Source organism: Eutrigla gurnardus (assembly GCF_963514095.1).
Source record: "Eutrigla gurnardus genome assembly, chromosome: 22".
Taxonomy (NCBI): domain Eukaryota; kingdom Metazoa; phylum Chordata; class Actinopteri; order Perciformes; family Triglidae; genus Eutrigla; species Eutrigla gurnardus.
This window is the reverse complement of record NC_139933.1, coordinates 18,951,837-18,973,222: the sequence shown is the minus strand read 5'-3', so window position 1 is coordinate 18,973,222 and position 21,386 is coordinate 18,951,837. Positions and strand designations below refer to the sequence as shown.

The window sequence follows — 21,386 nt, the reverse complement described above, 5'->3', positions numbered from 1 at the left end:
CTCAACTCCTCTACTGCTGGACATTTTTCAGCCACGTTCAATGACTCCCCCTTGTGTAGGCCATTAATAGACTCTGAGTATACTGCTGATGAGCTTCTCTCTATGCTCTCATCAGCTTGCACTGGCATTCTGGACTCCATTGCCCCTTTCAAATCCAAATGCACTAAAACACAGTCCATGGCTCAACGATGCAATGCGTGATCTCAGACGCACCTGTAGGTGGGCGGAGCGCAAGTGGCAGAAGGACTACCCTGCCAAATCACAGTACATTTCCACCCTGGTCTCCAGAAACAGCCACAAACCCCAGGTTATTTTTAATACACTGAATTCTCTCATAAATCCCTGTAATGAATCCCCTGTTGTGCCCTCATCCACCCTCTGTGAAAGTTTTCAAAAATTCTTCATTGATAAGGTTGCAGCTCTTAGGCCTTCAGATACATCTGGCATCCCACTCCCTGCCACTCCCCCTGCCAGCTGCCCTCAAGCAGTTTGAGCCTGTTTCGCTATCCCTCTCTGACACAGTCAGACATCTGCGGCCCTCCAACTGCCCCTCTGACTGTCTGCCTGTCTTCTCAAGGATGCTACAGTCCTCGACACGGTTGCCCCCTTCCTCCTGCTGCTGATCAACACCATCCTCTCCTCTGGTTGCTTCCCAGCTGCCTTCAAGCATGCTGTGGTGCAGCCATTACTAAAAACAGGGATGCAAACAGGTAAAGCTAAAAAAAGAGAGAGAGTCCCGCAAGGGGGGGGGGGGGGGGGTTGTGTCGACAGCCAGGGTGTGCATTTATAGCGGAGGAGACGGGTAAATTCAAATGTCCTCTCCTCAATATTGAGAAAAAACATCCCTAGTCTGCCTAATTTTACTTTGATCAGCATGGTAGATATATTAAACAATAAAAACTTGTTAAACTAGAAAAACGTATATTCTTAGACACCTAAGAGGCCTACCAAATCAATAAGAGACATACACAGGTTAAGTAATAAATTGTGTTTAATCGTTTCATAAAACTATGTACAAAAAACATCTAGGGCTTTCCATTTAACAGTGAACTCCAAGTGGGGAAAAATTGCTTGTAGTAACATGTGCCACAACTCCCTCTGCCAGGGTGCACAGACATTTACATTTGTTCATTTATTTTTTGTGATTTTGTGATGTGCTGCTAAGTATCATTGTGTTCTCTTTTTCTTTCTAGCAGCATTCCTTTGCTTGATGCAGTATCCATCAGTGCTTCTTCTTTGCCTTCCCTTGGAGCACTTCTAGGGCCTTACGTCTAGCAGCATTTCTTTGCCTAGCTGCATGTCTCTGCCGTGCTTCCTTCTGCTCTTCCTGTGCAGTCCTCTTGCTTTCTTGTGCACTTGCACAGGTTTTCTTGCAGCCATACTCCACCTGGAATTCAAATATTACATGATGATATTACATGATATTGAGATGACTAGGCTATACAAGCATAGTCTTGTCTAAGAACAAGGTAGCAACATAACACCAAGTAACAAAATAAGGCATAATAACGAAAGATGTTATTAATAGTGATCATTGTATTTGGTATTTGTGATCCAAGTACACAGTGTACTGTGTGTGTGTGTAGGTTCAGTGTCTACTTCACCTGTCTCCTTCTTTTCTCCATCAGCCTCTCTGCGCTTTATCCCTTCCTCCAGCAGTCCTCATGTGCCGGCATAGTTTTCTGTCAACAGGTCCAAACTTCTCATCTTCTCTCTTGAATATCATGGTAGCTGTCATCCCCCTAGACTTCTGCATCCTTCTCCTCAAACTCCCTCATTCTGAAATCAAGCAGAGTAGATCATGTTAGCTAAAATAAAGTTTATCAGCAGCATGATGAAAGTTATAGCTAGGTAAAGAGGAACGAAGCAGGATTTCTCCAGTGGCCATGCTACATTTTTATTTTTAATTAAAAAGCTCCAGACTGTGATAATTGTGATTATCTACATGTGTTTCGCTTTTACCGCGCACTGCTCACACTGTGTGTGTGTGTGTGAGTGAATAACGGAGAAAGAGCACTATGCGGACGGAGATGAAGGTCACTCGGTCGCCGCCACGGTGTCTAGCTCTCCTCTCCGCGCACCGCGACACAAACGCGCACCGTAACCGGCAAACATTTATTTTATGCCGGTGAAGACTACACAAATACACACGCGTAACAAATGCACATGGAGGAGAAGAGCATTACCAAAACAGCAGAAACGCAACCAGACTTGCACATTAGTTCCTCTTTACTAGCTAACATGTAATGTTAGCTCAAAATACATCATGACACACGAGGGCTATGCGTTTACAGGCTTATAAGGCTACCGTTCATTGATTAAAAGACAGTTCATAACCAAGCTAAATATGCTAAAAGCATAGCCAGCCAACGAAAAAAGCTAATATTAACGTTACCTTTGATGTTTCGACACTCGTACTCCAAGTCTCAGCTCCGAATCCTTCTCCGCTCCGGCGTCTTCAATCGTCACAACTTGTTTCAGCTGCCTCTTCGTGTGACTCGATTGATGCGGTGAATGGCCAATCATAGATCAGCAGCACACTGGTGTGCCTTCGGGACTGGCTGACAGTTTTTGTCCCCCCCCCATCAGTTGGTACTTAATTGGTTTTGCTCAGCGCAGTTCACTCCCCCCCCCCCCCCCCAAAATAGAAAAACTCCTCGGATCTGGACGAATCACACAAGTGACCTATTTGGCCATTAAAAAAGCGAGTTTCGCTTTTCGGCGCGCTGCTGCATCCATGTAAAAAAGCCAAACTTTGACCCCTCTATCCTCTCAAACTTCAGGCCTATCTCCAAACTATCCTTTCTATCCAAATTCCTTGAGCGAGAAGTTTATGTTCAGCTGCAATCCTTCCTATCCATCAACAACATCTTTGAGAATTTCCATCCGGCTTTAGAACAGCCCACAGCACAGAGACTGTGCTCCTGAGAGTCCTCAATGACCTGCTCCTAGCTGCTGACTCAGGTAGTCCCGTGATCCTGGTGCTCTAAGATCTAACAGCAGCCTTCGACTCGGTGGATCACAGGATCCTGCTGGCTCCGCCTGAGCATCACGTGGGCATCAAAGGCACAGCCCTGAAGTTCTTCCAGTCTTACCTGGCCGACAGGAGCTTCTCTGTCCAGCTTGGAGGCTCCATCTCTTCTGCTGCCCCCGTCACCTGCGGGGTCCCTCAAGGCACTATTCTAGGTCCCATCCTCTTTCTGCTCTACATTTTACCCCTAGGAGAAATCCTGGCCAAACACAACATCTCCTTCCACTGCTTTGCCATCGACGTCCAGCTGTATCTCCCCCTTAAGGCTGATGGGCTGCACTCCATCTACTGCGTGACTGTCTGGCATCAAGTCATGGATAGGTGCAAACTTCCTCAACCTTAATGAGAGCAAGACTGAGCTGATTGTTTTTGGAAAAACCTCTCCGGCCTTCTCTACCAATGCCCTGGGCCCTCTTACCTCCAACATCAGGCCCTCTGTCAGAAATCTGGGCGTGATTTTTGACAGTGCCTTCAAGTTCGAGCAGCAGGTCAGTTCAGTAGTTAGGAAGAGCATTTTCCACCTGAGAACCCTAGCTAAGACCAAAGCCTACCTGCCCCAGAGCTATCTAGAGAGACTCATCAATGCCTTCATTACATCACAACTGGACTACTGTAATGCTCTCCACACTGACATCGATCAATCTCAGCTCCGCCGCCTGCAGTTGGTTCAGAACTCAGCCGCCCGACTCCTCACCTGTACTAAAAAACGCGAACATATCACCCCAGTCCTGGCTTCACTCCACTGGCTCCCCATCCGCTACCGCATCGATTTCAGACTCCTATTGACTGTTTTCAAATCTCTCCATGGTCTGGCCTTAACCTACTTGTCTGATCTTCTCCACCACCACTCCCCTTCCAGAACACTAGCAGACCAACTGAGGCTTGAAGGTCCAGGTCCAGGCTAAAAACTAGGGGGGACAGAGCCTTTGCAGTAGCAGCCCCTAGACTCTGGAACTGCCTCCCCCTCCACATCTGTGCAGCCCAGTCTGTGAATAAGTCCCTTTTAAAGACCCACCTCTATTCACAAGCCTTTGGCTAGTGTCTCCTTTTATATGCCAGTGTATAGTGCCCCTGGACACTTTTAAATGTTCTCTTTTATTGCATTTTTTAAAACTTATTTTATCTGTAGCCCTTTTCTTTTTTGTGCCTTAGTTTAGTCTTTGATTATTGCACTTTATTATGAAGCACTTTGGTGTGGCTAAGCCTCCTGTAAATGCGCTATATAAATAAAATTGTCATTGACATTGACATTTGTAACATCTCCACGTGCTTGGCCTTTCTGCTCCCCCTGACCTGGAGTTATCCTGCTCATTTCCCTTAAATTGTGATGACATGGCTGATGCACCACCTGACATTGCACCACTGGAATTATCATTGGCATTCACTTGCTTTTGCTCTTCATTTATTAACGCTTGCTGAACAAACTTCAGTGTCAGATTGTCAATCTTTGTTTGTAGAGCAGTGACAATTGTAGCATAACTTGGTGGCAAACTTCCCAAAAGTGTTACAATCGCCAACCGTCATTTCACATCGGAAATATTTTTTCTTCAGGAACAGTTTATTTGCCAAAGTATCGCTCTCAAAATGGCCTTTCAGCATAGTCCATGCCTCTTTGGGAGTCTGGTTGCTTGTTATCAGGTACAACTGGGGTGTACTTACGTTCAGCACTAACGTAGAGAATGCTTTCTCTCTCCGTTTAGCAAACTCAGCCCGCTTGTCAGCATCGGTGGCTAGTGTTTTAAAATGATGGTACTACAACATCTTCTACCACAGCATATGACGTTACTAGAGCACCAGTCGGTGAGTGATGACTATGTCCATCACAATAGTCATTTGAGCATCTTTGATTGGTTCTTGTTGTAGTGTTGAGTGTAGTTGCATGCCTTTGTTGGTTTCTGCTACACAGTCAGGGTCTTGTCTAGTGTCCATCTGTGTGGCCAAGTTGGCACCTGCACTGGTAAAATGGATGTGGGGTTTGTTAAGGAGTTGTTGTAGGCCTTGGATCCTATGTGCTGATCGTGTAAATGCATTGGAGTCAAGAAAGTGCTTTTACTCCATGAGTGGTATGTACAGTAGATTGGTTGCTCATTGTAATGTGGCAGGCTTTTTGTATTGCTTGTCCTATTTCTACATTGTCCAGTTTTGAGCTGTAGTATATTAACACTTTTCTGTCTGTTGTACTCCTACTCCCCCCCTTTTGAAAAAGAACAGTGTTTACAATGCCATCCTTTTCATCAACATCCAGATGAAATGGTTCACAGTAGTTGGCAGTGTATAGGCTGCATGCTGTATGTAGCAGAACAGAGCCTGGTTGAGTTCTGCTCTGCTTTGCATGGTTCTCTGTGTTTTCATTTTAAAATGATCAGTGATCGACAGCCAATCATTGTATGCAGGCATACTATAAAGGCAGGTAGTGGTCCTCCTTGCTTTCCCTTCTGTCGCCGTAGTGTACCTCACTTCCGGTGCGCCCGCTGCTGTAGCAGGTAGGAGAGCGGTGGTTGCTCGTCCCTTTTTTTATAATTTCTTGGGTTTATTAGTGTGGGGTTAAAACCAGTTGCATGTGCTTTTGTAGACGCCGTGGACCCCTCCCCTCCTCAGCCATGGCGCTCACCGATCGCAGCTGGTAGGTTCATATACCGTGCGCTGTAACATCATTTGGCTTGTAACTAGCTGTTGTTATTAGGGTATTCACTCAGGGCGGAATAGCACCCCCCCCCCCCCCCAGCTGGCTCATAAGCACAGCCAGATCGGGACCACGAGTTTGGGTTCAGCAGCCAGTAGTGTCACAGCTGCTCGGCTCACCTATAACTCTGCTGCTGCTTTGCCTATTGTTTGCTCATCTTAAGCTAACTGCTGTTACTTTGCTCAATAAGTCCCTACATATTTGTTTTGGCCACTTCGGTAGCTTGCCAGTGGGTCCATCTTGTTGTTCTATTTGGCTTGCTGCACTTAATCCCCGTTAATATTCTTTTGGTGTAATTGATTCTGTTTATTTCCGTTATCTTATTTTGTTTTTCTTATTACTGCATTTTATTATTTTTGGGTGAGGTGTCTTGCTCAGGGACACTAGGCACTCACCTAGGAGGAGCCAGGGATCGAGCCAGGGATCGAGCCGGCAATCTTGCGGTTGAGCTAATCTACCTCCTGAGCTAATCCCCCCCCCCCCCCTAGCAGGACAGTAGGGGCTTAATGAGGTCTTTAAGATATGATGGTGCCTGACCATTAAAGGGATAGTTCGGAATTTTGGACATAAGACCTATTTTCCAAGTGAGCCGGTGTGTTCGAGACGTCTGGAGACGTTTTCAAGAAATTTCATTCAGTTCATCTAGTTGCCGAGTTCGCTTATGCTATGGCTAGCGCAAGTCAATGGTTCTCACTAGACAGGCATTAAAAACAGTCTTGCCCACACCACAGTAGGGCTGTAGCGATACACTAATCTCACGATACAATACGATATACGATATTCAGCTCACGATACGATATAAATCATGATATTCAGTCAACGATACGATTCGATACGACTCGATATAATTCGATACACTTACATCATTTTCTGAAAGATTTAAAAGGTACAGTGTGATTTTGGTGACATCTTGTGAGTGTTCCATTTACTTGGATTGAATTAATATAAACTGAAAGAATCAATTACACAATATATGGCTCTGACTGGACAGAGAGTCTCCAGCTTGCAAATGCTGGACAAAATAAATCAAATATGTGGTGAGAAAATAAGTTTCCACTACACAATACAGCTCGGCTCTACTCTCATCACCTCTCTGCTGCTGAGCACTGTGGGCCGAGCCGATGCATGTCTCTCTCCCCTGGCCGGGAGAGTTATCATACCGTACTGTGCGTGTGTGTCCAAGCGTGTGTGCGTGCTTAGAGTGCTCACAAGCGTGCGCTTGTGTTTAGGGCGGGGATGGAGGGCACAAAAAAAATATTTGCACCGGGGCCTATCACCATGATATACGTTGTATTTTGCCGTTTCTGTGCGTACATTGAAATTGAATCCTGGCGGCGCCACTGCACACACACACACACACACACACATACACAGAGCAACGGAGTGGGCTGGCTACGGGGCGATGGGTGGGGTTTTGGGTGTCTACAGTAATATGGCTTATTAATTTCATGAGGTTATTTACTTACCCAAGATGAAAAAAATAGCTCTGAATGAATAACAGCTGAGCAGAAGCACTTGTCGACCGTCGCGGAGAAATACGCGTCTGGTCTGAACTGGGGGGCAGCGGATCATGTGTGATTTTCGTGGCCGTGACGCTTTGCAGCAGCTGGTGTGAACCTGGCGTCATGCCGGCGTGAACCGGGCGGCCGCTGAAGCACCGCGAACGAAGCACGCTTCCTTTCGGCGCCTTTGTTAACCGATAGTGCAGTTCAGACCAGACGCGAAGCGCCGCGATCCTGCCCGGCCGTCTCTCGGCGCAGCGAGCAGAGTGCCAGGGGGATTTGAATGGGACTTAATGTATCGATACTCGTGGCTAAAAAATCGATACTTTCTGTGGAAACAAAATATCGATGTATATCGCAAAATCGATAAAATCACTCAGCCCTACTCCACAGTGCACCCGAGGCAAATCAATTAAAACACTAGACTGTCGATGTACATATCTGTGTTGATAGAATAATATTTGAAACAAAACTAACCTCACATCGCATGAATCATCCATTTGTTGAGGGACTAGTTTCTCAGCAGCAGCGGAATTTTACTTTGCTCCGTCGGACTCAAAACTCTAAGACGCGCCGCCCGAAATACTGCCCGTAAATAGGCAATCGAACCGGGCCAAACTGTCGGCACTTATACCCCCAAGGCTGTCTAAAAAAAGCCCTTGGAGCTCACTCAAACACCAGGCAGCCCACGGCCACGCGAAGCCACAATTACGCACCGCGAACCCGGACCACTGCTCCGTCCGGAGAACCGTAAACCCTCGGACACGTTGCGGGGGATTCCCTCCTGGCACCACCAGTCGCCGTTTGTTCGGTCCTGGTTCTCAGCTCCAGCGGGGGCGATCTCGGTCTCCACAGACGCTCGTTCACGTTCTGCCCTTTGAGCATCCCTCTCGCGCAATTCTTCCTCTGTATATTCAGGCTCGTACAGGTACGGTTGGGTTTGGGTGGAAAAAAACTCCTCAACAGAGTCTTCAAAAGTTTCAGTATATTCAGTATATATACTCTGCGTCTGTAGCAATGACAGCAGGTAAACAAACTATTATAGAACCGGTAACTTATAAGTGCTAGGTGATATCAGCTGCTGCTGCTGCTGAGACATAAATCCTTAAAAATGCAAGGTTGGTTTTATTTCAAACATTCTATCAACACATATGTACATCGATAGTCTGCCGTTACAATGGATTTGCCTCGGGTTGCACTGTGGAGTGGGCAAGACTGTTTTAATGCTTTTAATTTAACACACCGGCTATCTTGGAAAATAGGTCTTATGTCCAAATTCTGAACTATCCCTTTAAGAGCAATTAGAAGGTCATTTGTGATTTTCACCAGAGCTGTCTCTGTACTATGATGTACTCCTATAGATCACGCCACCTTTGAAACGCGGGTCTGCAAAACAAACAAGGCTCTACGTGCAAGTAGAGGCGCGCTTTTTTCTAAAACCGGATGATTTATGTTGTTCTATCAGAGCATAGTGTCGACTTCGGTGAATATGAGTTGCCAACTGGGTCTTTAACAAGGCAAGACTGTGACGCACCGGCCCAGGACAAACCAAGACGCTGGGTGCAGTCGAATAGTCTTTTTTGCTTAGGAAGGTTCCTAACTGAAGAAGTGACCCGGAAGTAAACAAGTGGCCGCCATGATAAGAGCTGTTCGAATTCTCTAAATGCAAAGAAAAGGAGCTCCAATGCTTCCTTTCAGAGCTCCTTTAGAATAGGATGCAACGGACCTTCCTATGCGATAGGAAAGGAGATTACGCCGTCCCACAATTCTTTGCGAGAGCAACATTTAAAGTGCCGCACACCTCGGCCGTTCATGAAAACAAACGATATGTGCATTTGCATATTTAACATTAACTTTCATGCAGACATATAGTAATTGGAATAGTGATGATAAATGTGTGTGGACAGTGATAATAATCGAATTTTTTTTTTTTTTTCATTTATTTCAATCATGTTACAAATGTTTGACAAAAACGAAACTAAAACCACAAATGAAACGTAAATAAAGCAAACGGTCAAACCGGAAGGAGGAGCTGCTGGACCTGAAGCCGGTCAGTGAACCAGCTGTTTATAAAACCAACATGGGGAGAAGTGGACGACGCGTTTTTTGTAGTCCATTATTGTAGTTTCTCCAGCGCAGACGCACGTCAATCGCCGGTGCCGATCATCAGCTGTCAATCATCAGCGGCCGCGTTATAATGACGTAGCTTAGTGAAAGTCCGGTCGGATTCTCTGAGCACCGCGGTCGACTATTCCTAAGTCCTTTTGAGTTCTCCTATCGCAGGTGTGTCAAACTGATCCAGTAAAGGGCCGCTGTGGCTGCAGGTTTTCATTCCAACCAAGCAAGAACACACCTGATCCAACCAATCAAGGTGTGAAGGCCAATCAGGTAGGTGAATAAGTCGAGTCAGGTGTGTTCTTGCTTGGTTGGAATGAAAACCTGCAGCCACAGCGGCCCTTTACTGGATCAGTTTGACACACCTGTCCTATCGCCTTTCCTTAACCCTTGACGTTTTCCCCAGAGGTCAAGGAATAGGAGATAGGAATAGGAGTTAGGACCTTATTTTTTGACTATTCGACTGCACCCACAGACTATTACATGAGGGAGAGGGGAACAGGTGGAAACAATCAGGAATCAGGGATGACGACAGACCGGGGACACATTAAAGGGCAAGTGACCTGAAACAAGAGGGGAGTTAGATTTTCAAAATAAACCAGGAAGTTCACAAGACAAAAACCAAGACAAGACAAAACCTCACCACGCCGTGACAGTTGAACACTAAGGGCCCTAGTTTCGTGGCGCAGCGCAGGGTGGCGAAGGGTGGCAGAGCCGGCGCAATGTAAGTTTCGACCAGCACAGCCTTGCGCACGGTCAGTTTGTTTGGCAGTTTGGGTGCCAAGATGGGTGTGGCGGTGCAGCAGGGGAAGGCGTCACACATTCAGCTTGGTGCAGCGGAAGTTTCGTGGCAAAAAGCCTCGCCGAGACTCCGCCAAAAGCCCGCCAGCTCCAACCTGGTCTACTCTTTGCGCAAGGTGAATTACAGCTGGCGGAGTGATATTTTGGCTGACCGGCGCAGTGCACACACGTCATCAAGACCTCACAGGCAGGTTTCCACAGTTCCAGGCACATTTAAATGCAATAAATAATCATAACAAACACTATTTAATGCAACTAATTGAATCAACACGTGAATTTATATCTATATAGATTGTCCCGTCATGTCTGACGTCAGATCAAAGGTGGATGGCACGCGTAACGGAAACTCAGCCTGACTGAATTAACACAGCTGAAACTTGGACCTCTCGGACCAAAACATCTCCCTCTCTCTCTCCTGTTTTTCATATCTATCCACTGCTAATAAAATGCATCTATGCCTGAAAAAATCTTTAAAAAAATACAGCAGCTCGTGCCTGGTCTCGCGACTCGGCAGCCTGTTGTGTCCTTGGAGAGACGCGCAACTTTGCCGCGAGCTGGAACCGGAGTTGGGGCTGCAGCTGGTCTGAGTGGCACACAAGGTCCCGGTGTCCCGCCGTTCTGGTGTTGGACGGGGAATCCGGTGCAGCTGTGGAGCGCAGATGATGCAGACGGTGATGATGATGATGAATGGGGCCAGCTCGTGCAGGCACCGGGTTCTCGCCACTATTATGTCTACTGCTGTGCGCCCTGACCCTGCTTTGTGATAGACATGCCTAAAATGCGCCTTTTTATAGTGATATAATATTGGCATTATAATTATTATGACTATACGCACGCACAGCGGGTGATGAGCGTGGTGGGAGCGGCGGCGCTGCTTCTGTCATTGGGTTGTCAAGTGACGAAACTTGCACTGCACCTCGCCTGGCGCATTAAAGGGGAGGAGAGGAGCTCATTTGATTGGTGAAGATCTGAATCGGCTGTGTTACGAGAGGGGAGGAGTGCCTGCGCTAGCCTGCGCGGTGCACGAAACTTGCAAAGTCCAGGCGGACACACCCCGTTGGCGTGGCGCAGGTGTCACAATGGTCTTAAAAGTTAGGACACATTTTTCAATCGGGCCTTTAAATGACAAAATAAAATACATCTCTGCTGTGTGTTACTGCCTATAAAAACCCATTATCGAGGCACTTGCCTGTCACTGGCACCACCCTAATGTCCTATTGTTCCAGCCCACAAATGTTTAAATGGTTACTTTTATGACCTTAAGATCAATTTTGACTCCAGCCTTCACTTGAAGAGACAGTCCCGGCATGGTTACTGATCGAATGATCTCCAGAGCCATTTCAAAAGTTGAACAGCGAACATGTTATATTGCACCGTGTTTTGTTTTTCCAGTTACCAGTATGCCAGACTAGTTTTCAACGCAGAGTCAGATCCTTACAGTCCGTTTGTTTTTACTTCTGTGTATAAAATATGTGCTTTTGTTAAGTTAAAGCTGCAAACAATCAATGTTGTTGCTTTGCTTTTCTTTTTTAATTAATATCCCTTGAAATCTGCAGCACTTTCCTGGATGTGCTACACTACACCACAGAAACAATGTTTACACTGCAGTCAACAGCTGTAACATTCATTTGCATATAATAAGAGCAGAGTGTGCAGCTACTGGCACGCATGTCCATTTTAATTTTAGTAGTGAGTTAAGGTTTTAATACTTCATCATGAATACTACTGAGATGTGGTTTTTAAAGGAAGATTTTGGGGACAAATGCGATTTTAACTTTTTTCATTTTCTTAAATATGGAGCTCTATGCGTTTAACTCCGTCCAAAAGGAAGTACGCCAATCATTACGGACAACATTTAGGTTCTTTGTGGATCCAGCCTGTTCATTTAGGAATTGTAGAGGTTCTTGCCGGCCACCCACCTGTGCTGTTCCCAAATCCTCTGGAAAACACTGCAGCACTGTCAGCATCTCCGTGTTGAGAGCCCCGTGGAGGTAACAGATATCCTCTACATTTCAAATTCAGCACCTGTAACTTCAACTCTCGGCAGAAGCAAAACAATCTCTCTTTTCTCTGGACACTCAGACATCCACGACCCCAAAGTGTGGGAAGAGATCAGGGAGCACAAAAGGAGTGGTTGCTATTAATTTTGCCCAGGCAACCTTCACAATAATCCAACGGGACAGCTGTTTAATTGCTAACCCTGAGCCCGCCTGTCCCAGCATCCGCCTTTTCTCTGCGAATACCAAGGAGCTGTCTCACTTCGCCTTCATTAGAGGAGCAGACAGAAAGTGTTGCAGGGAGAGAGCAAGTTTTATTATTCTTTGCTCATGTCTTTTCTTTGCACATTTTTTATTTTTCCTCACCATTGTTATCTCCATCCAACTGTAGGAAAATAAAACGGCGTGTCAGTGAAGGTTATCGATGGCCATTGTGATGTAGTTTTCTGTTTCTGAAAAGAAACTCTGGAGTATTTTTCACTTTCAACTGGGAGTTAAAGCTTGCCGCAGGGAGACATTTTGGAACAAAGGCTGAAAATGAGTTGTTGTGTGCCCCAAAGACAGAGCGTGTAAGAGCAGCAGAGGTCATGGAAAAGCATGAGGGCGGCTGGGTCGAAATATCATCCCTGTAACCTTTTTTGTAGTAAAAAAAATAAAAAATACCAGTCTAATTCACTGCTGCAAAAAAGAAGAAAATTATGGGCTAAAGAGAGAGGTACTCATACAGTACATGGTCCAATTTTATAATGAAGCAACTATTTATACTGAAAGTTTGGACAGAAACTAAAGGTCATGCAGCCATTTAAATTGGCATGATTCCGTGGCAATTTCAATTTGTTCTGATAAAATCGAGGGATAAATTAATTTAAAGTAAATTAGAATTTTGACCTGCAATGCCATGGACAGCGTGAAACATTTGAGGGCACCTGGTGAAAAATTAGAGGATATGGAAATTAGAGGATACAGAAGTGGTTGAAATATCAATATTAAAATGTTATTATATTTGTATTAAAATATGCAGGTGCTATTTATTGATTCCATGCATTAAGCTTCTGCATTTTACCTCACCAGGGTCACTAATTCATGACTCCTCTTGGACTTGAGTCAGTTTGTGTCTATACTGGAATGATGGCACATCAGTCAGTGTGTGTGTGTGTGTGTGTTAAAGAGGGACTAAGCTAAGACTTTGCACTTTGTTTCACAAATTCTGGGAAACTGACACCATGATGCAGTGAATAAACACACTGTACGATACATTTCTGCGTTTGCCTTTTCACTGGTATTTTTTCTACTTCAGATACACAGATTTCGTGATGCATATCGTAGATGATTTCTTGCAATATGTCGGCGCTGTATCCGTCTCTCTGGTTCCGTGAAGCCGTGATGTTTTGTAAAAAGAGACACCGTTGCAGCGTAACGCCACAAAGCAAACTTATTTATTAACGGTATGATCGTGGTGTATATTTGACTCTCCTTTCCCTGATTACAGCACAATCTTCTGTGTAAAAAAACAGTTGGAAATGTCTGCTATGGCAAGTGCAACGCCTCGTGGGAAAGGTCGGTATAACCGGTTCTGTCCTGTGTTTGGCTTAGTATCAGACCGGTTTGAAAATGTTTAAACCAGCCCAAGCCTAGTACAAAGAGGTCTTTTGAGTGAACAGAGTGTCCTGTTAGCATCTGGGCAAAGTTAACCAGCTAATGAGTGTGTCAGCTACAGTACTTAGGCAGTTCACCAACGTGCCCTGCAAGTACAGCCACTGTGTCGCCAAGCTCACAGAACCAAATATTTCACAAGGGCACAGATTTACTTTCCTGTACTACTTTCTGCTGGTTTCCACAGAGAACTTTTACTCCGTGAATGGAATGAACTGGGTCCGCTCATATCATCGAGAGAGGTTACAAAATGCTGACGAGGTTCGAGTGGCGCAGCGTCAAAAGGAGTTGCGATTTGGCTGCAAACAAAAGGACACGAAGCAGTAGAAGCCCTTAACATTTAACTCTCTTCCCATTTTCGTATAAATAATCTAAGAGTTCACGAACCCGCATCAAATGAATCAAGACAATTTCTGTTGAAAGTCCTCCAGCAGGTGAGGATGACTTGACAAGTGGTCCTCCACCCTGTCAGTCTTTACTTGCGTCCTGTCTATCTGCTATTTTGCCAGCCCCCTTCCCTCAATGGCCATCCCTCTGCTGTGGGTAATTACAGTGCAGTGGCACCGTGGTCAGTGAAAGGCGAGGCCAACCACTCCAGGGGAAGGAGCATGATCCATTAGCTGAGTACAGGGCTCGACGGCCCATTCCTCATTCCCATTTGTCTTTCCCTAAAACCTCTCCGCTGCCCCCCCTCCCCCATCCCACTCTGCTGCAGACATCTCCCTTCCTCTCCTGCTCCATCAAAGGTACAGTATTGAGCCCAGGTGGGAGGAAAAAATGTCTTTAAAAACAGCTTTCTGCTCGAGAGCTCCACAGAGCTTTTTTTTTCTTTCACATACTTGAATAAAACTGCTCCCTGATAGCCAGGCAGCCTGGCAGCGAGCCGGTGTACGCTCTAACTGAATCATTCAATTTGGGAGAATTTTTCACAAAACCAAGCTCAGCTGTCTTGAATTCAATACAAGCAAATGTAATATTTTTTTTATTAATATGCTGATTCTGCCTGGGTCCAAATAATATAACCGGCCCATTGAGAGATGCAGCCTAATGGCTTCAGAGTTTTCATTTTCATGTCCTTTTTAATTTGGTTCAGGTTGTCACCACTGCTCTAGCTGTTAGTAGACGTACAGATCTTTTTGTTTAGACGTCGGTTCCAAATGAGGGGAATAAGTGACAATCACACATAAAACAATGAATCAAACTTGTGACAATTTTTTGAAATAATTATACTATTTTTCAACTGCCTTTTAACACAGGCCCCTGCCAAGAAAAAGGAAGAAAGAAAAAAAAATGTAATTGCTGTAATGACCTTCTCGACAATTAATAGGCAAACCCATTACCAGAGCAAAGACAAGGAGGGAAACAGAGCCAGAAAGGCTGCGGCTTCATGTCACATCCCTGAGTTAACGCCACTTGTCTTGTTTGATCAGGTGCAAAGCCTGCATTGATCGATAACCACTTCCTGCAGGTAAAGGAACACAAGACCACATGTTACATGCATCTCGAACTGCCGTCCCAGATTAGCTGCCTTGTCATCAATCTGAAAACCCATTTGGTGCTTTAGGAAGCTGCTCGTGCTTATATTTCCTTGTTCATGTCCATAAATGTACCTGGATGTGTGTGTCTGCTTCAGTTTCAAATGGGGTATGGCACGGTTATTAACTCGTTTTTTTAGTTAAAACTATAGACTGTAAATAAGAAGAGAGTGACCGCATGGTGACGTCACCCATTGGTTTGTAGACTACAGTTGGAATCCTCGAGTTAGGTATTTTGCAATCATTGAATGGAAGTGACCAAATGATTTATGTCTTGCCTTCAACTGGAACCATGTTACCCTCAAACTCAGGAATATTAGCAATAGAAATAGAGTTAAGACCTGATATATATTTAGACAGCTTTTTTCCAATCTACCTTAACCAACTAACGTCAATGATCTCTTCCTCTAAACCTTCAACCTGTCTCCTAGACCCGATACCAACCAGGCTACTAAAGCCGCGTCCACATGAAAACGCAGTCTTGTGCGTTTCGGCCTGCCGTCCATACGAATCTGCCGTTTTCGCTGCCTGAAAACGCACTTTTTTTAAAGCTCTCAGGGTGGAAAAGAAAAAAAACGGCACCCCTCCGTTTCGTGTTTGTTTTCATGTAGACGGCGAAAACGAATACGCTGACGTTATCGCCCTGCTCCTTGACCCTCGAGCCTGACTTCTTACCCCGCGACGTCTCATAACAACAACAACAACAACGGCGGTCTACGTGCTCGCAGCAGATATTCTGCTCGTCTGTATGACCGCGTATCAGGGCCACTGTATGAAAAAAAAAAAAAAAAAAAAAAACGGAGCCAAGAGAGGGGGGCAATATTCCAGGAAAAAGTCACAGATATGCTACTTTATTACGATGCTAACAAACAACCACTAGCTAACTTCCCATGAATGTAGGCATTTATTTGTCTAATTAATCCATCCCAACGTGTGACAACGCCTCGTCAAGGTCCTTATGGTGACGGCTGTTGATGCTTATTGTTTATACGGGACAAATTGTCATCTTATGGGTGTTTATTAGGGGTGTGACGATACACTCCGCTCAAGAGACGAGACAAGACACGATATTGAGTTCACGAGAACGAGACGAGACGAGATTTTAAGAAAACTACAATGACAAAATATATGACTGGACTAACTTAATTTAACAGAGTTGCACATGCATTTTGAAATATTTTATTATAACTCTTTACATGCATCATGTAAGCATGATCTTTTAATAAACTTCTTCTTTCACAAATTTAAACTGAAACTAAAATTTATAAAAGTTAAAATAAAATAAAATATTTCTTTTTCCGAAGTGTAAATATGTGCAAAACCAAATCAAAGTTCTACTTTGTCAATACAGAGTGCAAATAGTGCAAACGGAGCCTGACCAAGTATGTCATGAACAACATGCTGCAACTACAGCATCTTCAGCATCTCTGACATCGCAGCTGTCAAGCGTATCAATGCTTCGGGAGTTTTGTCTTATCTCTGGGCTGGTGATGCTGCTATGGCAGCTTGCTGCTCAAGGTAACGAGCCAGCATATCCAACGTGCCTGTCATTAACTTGTGTGATGGTAATTGTAGCCGTTTCTGCTTGGACATTTTCACTGCTGTAGCCACTGAACTAGGATGAAAAAAAGCAGTCACACGTCTCACCCGCCCGAGTAAACGAGCGACGCGGGGAACACCGAAGCCAGCTTGGGTTGCAAGATTTATAGTGTGCGCAAAACAGATGTGCGACTTCAATCCCGCGTTGCGCACGGCCACGTCCATATTACGTGCATTGTCGGTAACAATAAGCGATGCCGTGGTTGGGTTTTTTAAGCTCCCAGTCAGTAACAGCTGTCTGTAAAACCTCAGCTATGTATAGCTCACAAATCTCACGAGACGGATTTTTAACGCGCCGAGAAATATCGTCGACTTTAATCTCGCGAGATCTCGTGGTACGAGATCTCGTCACACCCCTAGTGTTTATTGACCGGGTGGCTAAAAGCCTCAGCTTTTACGTGTTGCGATAGCAACGGCAAACATCCGGTCAAGCTCCGTCTCTTCTTCTGCGTATTTGGTTGCAGAAACAGCGCTGCATATAGTCCTGGAATATGTACTACAGCGCACTGAGTCGTTTTCAGTGGTGTTGGGGTTGTAGCAGGAGCAGATTTGGTTATCAACAGTTAACTATCAATATCAATATGATTATCAGTATTAATAATTATATTTAATATATTATCATGATATAATCATGAATAAACGGGGCACCACCCTGGGATCAGGGAAAAGATAACCTAAAACTGTATTCAGTCTCAATATGAAGGTTTTATACTCACATGCCAATCATCGTGATCATTGGCATAGGAGTACAAAACCAATCGAACAATTAAAAGGCGTGAAATTCAAGCACTAGCCTTCACAACCTGCTGTTATCCAGTGACATATACACAACAAGCACAAGAGACCGCTAGTTATAATATAATAAGATTTATTAAAATCAGTAATAATGATCACAATCAATAACACTGCAATTAACAAAGCCTAATTACCTAACTACCTAACACACAAAGCTAAGCTTAAACAAAGGGAGATACACACGTGGAGTGTGTGTGTGCGTATGTGTATGTGTGCGTGCGTGTGTGTGTGTGTCGAGAGAGAGAGAGAGAGAGAGGGAGAGATGGCTATGGGCGGCCACCAGATGGAGCTATTCCTCGCAGCGTTCAGGGGCGGAGCCACTGAGGTTCGATGGGGTAGCGAGAGAGAGAGAGAGGTGGAGCTATTCCTCGCAGCGTTCAGGGGCGGAGCCACTGAGGTCTGATGGAGTAGCGAGAGAGAGAGATAGCCGTATGTCGCCACCAGATGTAGCTATGTCCCTAGCGCCCGCCGGGAACAGCTGGCTTAGGACATGTGTGTGCGGCGTGTATGTGTGTGTGTGTTAGCGGGACACAAACAAAGAGAGAGAGGATGCGCGAGCGATATTCGGAGGGACAGAAAGCGTGCCGTTATCACACGGGCTCGCGTGAATGAACTGGCGTTTATTCCGCGAGACCGGTCTTTTAACTGATAGTAGAGGCTTTCTGAGCTCGCGAATATGGCGGAGGTTAGTCGAAACACTGTTACAGAAATCAACCCAGCTGCGTGGGTACACGATCGGTATTCAAATACAGCAGCACATGAACCAACTGACTCGGCGGTCCGCGATCAGAACTTAAAACACATTAACAAGAATTACAAGCATATCCTACACTATCACTTGTGTCTCTGCCCAGACTGATAGCCTCTTACTGGTATCGTTGCGTAAGACGATGACGGCGTTCCGTAACGGCGGTGGTTCGTGAGTCCCCGGCGTCAGCGGGGGACGTGATGAGTCGGCTTCGTCCAGACGAGAGCGGAGCGGGTTTCCTCTCGTTGATCAAACTCAAATAAAGAAAACAGTTGGTGTTTCCTCCTTCCACGAGCGGCGATATAATCGCGGCTTGGCGATTTAGTCAGCTTACTTCAGACAGCGTCTGGTAGCTGGAAGGCAGGAACCGGCTTGGTTCCTCTTGTTGCAACGGTGCGCTGCGGGGCCGTGTCCACCTCCTGCTGGTGGAGGGGTCGCCTCCCGTGGCAACGTGGTGTTGCGATGGAGCGCCCGGGTAGGAGTGGGAGCCAGAGAGTAAGAGTGAATAAGAGAGCGTTCTCCGGGCTGCTTCGGTTTATAAAGCTCAGGCCGCTCCAGGGGACCCCCCGGGGTTCCCTGAAGATGTCAGCCAATAGGGCACTGGTTGTGTGGCGTCGCATCTCTCACCTGGGTGAGATGTGAAACTAAAATGGCGGTGTAGTTTTTAATCCCCTTTGTCCCTTTGTCCTGGCCGCATGTGTAGGCTTCTGTAGGCCGCATTGTGTAGTCCTTCTAGTGAGGTCCCAACAGTGGATTCATCTGGATGCAGATTTTCTTGAAACGACACCAAGGCAAAACGAAGAAAAAAAGTTTTGCTACGTGTGGACGGCATCTAAAAGATGTCTTACCGTTAGTTAGAGCTAGATATGATCAATGTGTAAACGGTCCTCATTTATAAAGCGCTTTTATCCAAAGCGCTTTACAGTGTTGACTGACTTTCATCCATTCATACACACATTCACACACTGACGGCGGAGTCAAGGCAGGGCGACAGCCAGCTTGTCAGGAGCAATAAGGGTGAGGCGTCTTGCTCAGGGACACCAGACACTCAGCTAGGAGGAGCCAGGGATCGAACCAGGTTACCTGCCAACCCGCTCTACCTCCTGAGCTAATGCCCCCCTGCTAATGTGTCTTTATTTACAGGCTATGTGCCACAGTCCTTTAAAGTAGCTGTAATTAAACCTCTTCTTAAGAAGCCGACTCTAGATCCAGGGGTTTTAGCAAACTACAGACCAATATCAAATCTTCCTTTTCTCTCTAAGATCCTTGAGAAAGTAGTCGCCAATCAGCCTTGTGACTTTCTCAACAATAACAGTCTACTTGAGGACTTCCAGTCAGGATTTAGAGTACATCATAGTACAGAGGCAGCTCTGGTGAAAATCACAAATTACCTTCTAATTGTTTCTGACTGTACTTGTCCTGCTAGATCTTAGTGCTGCGTTCGACACCATTAACCATGAGATTCTAATATGTAGACTGGAAAAATAATTGGCATCAAAGGAACCGCATTAAGCTGGTTTAAGTCCTATTCATCCAATCTATCTCAGTTTGTGCATGTCAGTGAATAATTCTCCAGGCACACTGAAGTTAAATACGGTGTTCCTCAAGGTTCTGTGCACCGACCAATTTCTTTTCAACTCATACATGCTTCCTTTAGGCAATATCATTAGAAGACACTATAATCTTCCATTGTTATGCAGATGATACTCAATTATATCTATCAATCAAGCCTGAAGAAACCAATCAGCTAGATAAACTCCAGGCATGTGCTGATGACATAAAATCCTGGATGACCTGCATTTCCTGATGTTAAACTCAGATAAAACGGAAGTTATTGCACTTGGGCCTAAACTCCTCCAAAGCTAGCTGTCTAAAGTTATAGCGACTATGGATGGGGTTGTCATCGCCTCAAATACTACCGTAAGAAACCTTGGAGTTATCTTTGACCAGGACCTGTCCTTTGACTCGGATATTAAACAAACTACAAGGACAGCATACTTTCACCTGCTTAACATTACTAAAATTAGGCCAATGCTGTCTCAAAAAGATGCAGAAAAACTTGTCCATGCATTTGTTACCTCAAGGCTGGACTATTGTAATACCCTATTATCAGGCTGTTCCAATAAATCTCTTAAAGCTCTCCAGCTGGTCCAGAATGCTGGACCGTGTGTTCTGACTAAAACTAGAAGAAGGGATCACATTTTCCTGTATTAGATTCTCTGCACTGGCTCCAGTAAAATTAAGAATATAATTTAAAATCCTTCTCCTCGCTTACAAGGTTCTTAATGGCCAGGCACCATCATATCTTAAAGAGCTCATTTAACCCTACTGTCCTGCTAGAGCACTACGCTCTCAGAATAAAGGCTTACTTGTAGTTCCTAAAGTCTCCAAAATTAGAAAGGTGACAGAGCTTTCAGCCATCAAGCTCCTCTTCTGTGGAACCGTCTTCTGGTTCTGGTTCGGGAGGCAGACACTGTTCCCACATTTAAGAGTAGACTTAAAACCTTTCTCGTTGACAACGCTTCTAGTTAGAGCTGGCTCAGGTTTGCCTTGAGCCAGCGATAGACGCGAATACAATCGCGTGAGACGCGTGTATCGCGCCGCTTGATCATTTTGGACTATTTGTGTCATTCGCTTCATTCGCGCATGACGCTCATTTTTGAACCGGTGCCGCTCTAGTGGGGGAAACGAGGGCAGCGCCGGCGGGGGGCCGGCGGGTCACGTTGGCGGACCCTCCTCCTCCGCCTCGGGGTAGGCTACCTGATGCCAGAGTCCGTGAGCTTCCTCCGGGAGCCACGTCCCTCGCAGCTCTCCCCAGGGAGAGTCGGGGCCACATTCGACTACGACCTCAGATCAGACGAGACAACCCGCTGAATTTAAGCATAATACTAAGCGGAGGAGAAGAAACTAACCAGGATTCCCTCAGT

General features: G+C 45.5%; 1 long non-coding RNA gene across 1 annotated transcript; it reads right to left on the bottom strand.

Moving 5' to 3' along the window:
* Positions 1 to 991: 991 nt before the first annotated feature.
* On the bottom strand, positions 992 to 2,578 carry LOC311032792. Its single transcript, XR_014599214.1, has 3 exons — positions 2,396 to 2,578; positions 1,605 to 1,779; positions 992 to 1,387 (listed from the first exon to the last, which is right to left on the bottom strand). It is a non-coding gene; the product is annotated as an uncharacterized lncRNA (long non-coding RNA).
* Positions 2,579 to 21,386: the final 18,808 nt, after the last annotated feature.